The sequence below is a fragment of the Aegilops tauschii genome, chromosome 3 (assembly GCF_002575655.3).
Source record: "Aegilops tauschii subsp. strangulata cultivar AL8/78 chromosome 3, Aet v6.0, whole genome shotgun sequence".
Classification (NCBI taxonomy): domain Eukaryota; kingdom Viridiplantae; phylum Streptophyta; class Magnoliopsida; order Poales; family Poaceae; genus Aegilops; species Aegilops tauschii.
This window is the reverse complement of record NC_053037.3, coordinates 13002667-13005636: the sequence shown is the minus strand read 5'-3', so window position 1 is coordinate 13005636 and position 2970 is coordinate 13002667. Positions and strand designations below refer to the sequence as shown.

The 2970-nt window shown below is 45.3% G+C and overlaps 1 non-coding gene across 1 annotated transcript; it reads left to right on the top strand.

Annotated features, from left to right (window-relative positions):
* On the top strand, nucleotides 1-750 carry LOC109757184 (uncharacterized). Its single transcript, XR_012204055.1, has 2 exons — nucleotides 1-223; nucleotides 319-750. It is a non-coding gene; the product is annotated as an uncharacterized protein (transcript).
* The last annotated feature ends 2220 nt before the right edge of the window (nucleotides 751-2970 follow it).

Below are 2970 nucleotides of genomic sequence, written 5' to 3'. Positions count from 1 at the left end.
CTGCTAGACGTTAATGGTAACGTACCATGCTTGGCTGATCCACTGGTGTCACGAGGCTACATATACGGGCCGAATGCACAGGCAAAGTCAGTGAGTGAGCTGTGAGCAACGACGAAGATGAAGAGAAGCAGTATTCCTAGCATCCTGCTGATGCTTTCACTGGGGGCAGCTCTCCTCGTCGCCGACGACGTGGGCGCCATTCTCCTGCCAAGCCAAGATAAAGGTACGGTGATCCATGCCACGCGCGTGGGCTCCGTTCTCTTCTCTCTAGTTCAGTTTAAACTTATCGCTGCTTGGCTCGTTGTTGAGGAGTTGCAGACCAAGTGGCCATGGCGACGCCCAGGCCGTGGAAGTGCTGCGACGTGACCCTCTGCACCAGGTCGATCCCGCCGACGTGCAGCTGCCAGGACGTGGTCGACAACTGTGCTCCAACCTGCGAGGACTGCAATGGTTATGTACACCCACCCCGCCGTGTTTGCCTAGACCGCTACACCGGCGACCCCGGGCCTAGGTGCACGGGCGCCGGCACCGGCGGTAACTGAACTCTACGTACTACAATACTACTCTACGCGCACCGGTTGGACCGTCTACGGTTATGCGAACGTACACCGTCGACGTGTGTTACTACATGAATGGCTACTTATGTTGTGTGTGGTCCGGCATGCCTAGCTGCTTGCTGTGCATGCTGCCTGTGTGTAATAAAAACGGGTGGCCTTTCATCAAAAAAATAAAACGGGTGGGGTCGGGCTACGTACGATGGATGGGTGGTCCTAGTAATTTACATCATTTTCTTTTTCTAGATACGACAGTCAACAAAAGCCGATATACAAAAATACAGATGAATACATGCATATATTATGGGCCCAAAAAGAAAACAACATCCAGAAACTTAATAAAAAAACCTGCGGACTGGTACGTTAATTTCTGTCACATCACTCTCTCGTCTCTCTTCGGGGATGCCTCCACATAGTCAAAAGCACCCACTGCTAAGGAGGTGCAGAGTAGTAAATTTGAGACATGACCGGTCACTGCCCGCGGACGCGTCCGGGCCTACACGGTTACCAAAAGAACGGGTACTGTAAAGTCATCAGAAATACTAAGAGCAAGGTTAATAGTTTAGCCAACCGGCCAACTATACGAAAGTTACCATGTTACAGCGAACCTAATAGCCCACTCATAGTTAGTTCTATTCTGGGTCTCTTCTCTCTTCTCTTTACTTCAAGTAAAATCTAATGTGGCATTTCTTCTAACCCGACTATGTGACCCTATTATACTTTCTCTAATACCACTAACTCGTAGACAAGGACATTGGCAGAGGGTAGTGGAGGCGAAACTGGGCCGCGGCCCCATCCCCCCCCCCCCCCCCCCCCCCCCCCCCCCCCCCCTTCCAAAATCGCAAAAACCCAAATTACTAGCCATAGTCACCTGTTCAGTCCAGCCCATTAATGGATAAAGTCCACCTATAGGTACGATCGTGGACTGTCTTCCGCCTCCAACCTTCAACCCCAACTCCCCGTGCCTCCACTCCTCCGCTCGGTCTCCAATTCTCCATGGCCATGGCGACCTGTCGTATGCCGACTAGATTTGAGCGACCGATACCGCCGACCCAGAATTCCTATGTTCTTTTGACCTCTCCTTAATCCCCTTCTCAGTTGGAGCCTCACGCCCTCAAGCCAAATACCCACGCCCGACGCACTTGACCTGCTCCTCCACAGTTCGTCGTCACTTTGATTGGAACCACACGCCCACACCATCACGCCAGCGACACCCACGCGCTACGTTGTTGGTTACTGGTTAGTGCAGTAATGCCTTAGACTTAGTAAATATAGACTTGCGAACTTTTCAGTAGTATAGTGCAGTTGAACATCCATCAGCCTCTGATGCATATTGTGAACGAGACAGATCTATATATGTGTTTTTCACACTAGATAGAAATATTGTCATGACATGGTCATCTAATTGTCCCATATATCTGTTTGATGTCTTTATGTAGCTTGTTTCATACTGTACCTACCATGTGTTTTTATATAGAATTGGCCCCTTCTTATGCTTTGGTCACGCTCCGCTACTAGACAAGGACCCGCCGTCGGTGATGGGCTCCGTTTTTGGCATATCAGTGGTAGACCCAATTGTGCCATTAAAGGCAAAAAACTCACCTCATTCCTAAAACCCAATGTCTCAATTTTCGCCTTCTCATCTCTCTCTCTCTCTCTCTCTCTCTCTCTCTCTCTCTCTCTCTCTCTCTCTCTCTCTCTCTCTCTCTCTCTCCAGCCACGAAGGTCTGTTGTCACATCATGTGTTTGCAAATATGGACATCATCAATATTAAAAAAGATAAAATCCATAGTAAATAAAAGCATGCACGATTTGCTTCTTACATGGATCTTCTTAGATCAATCACGAAGGTCTGTTGTCACATCATGTGTTTACAAATATGGAAATCATTAATATTAAAGAAGATAAAATCCAGAGTAAATAAAAGCGTGCATGATTTGCTTCTTACTTGGATCTTCTTAGATCAATTCAACTAAAATTTTGACAACCAAATAAACTGTGATAAAATGCAAAGAAGATCATCTAATTATCCCAGGTGGGATTGGTCCCAAAAAAATTTACAGTTAAATTAATTTGGGAAAAACCTAAATGTTTCCAAAACACAAAATTGTTAAAACCATTTCTGTGTATAGTATTATACAATTATCTATCATCCCACTTCAAAATAAAAAAATTACAAGTATTTTGTATTTTAACCAATCTAACAAACACTAGAAACTGTGATATTAATATCACATGAATATTTTTTTTTGCAGGAACACATGAATACTGTCTAGTCTAAAAATAATCATAGTTTGACCAGGATGTATTTTTGTATTCCAAACCTTCCCAAGTGAAACCCTCACTTTGCAATGCTCGAAAATTTTAATACTAAATTACGAAAAGAGATGGCTCCAATCAGGTTTAGCAAAAATGC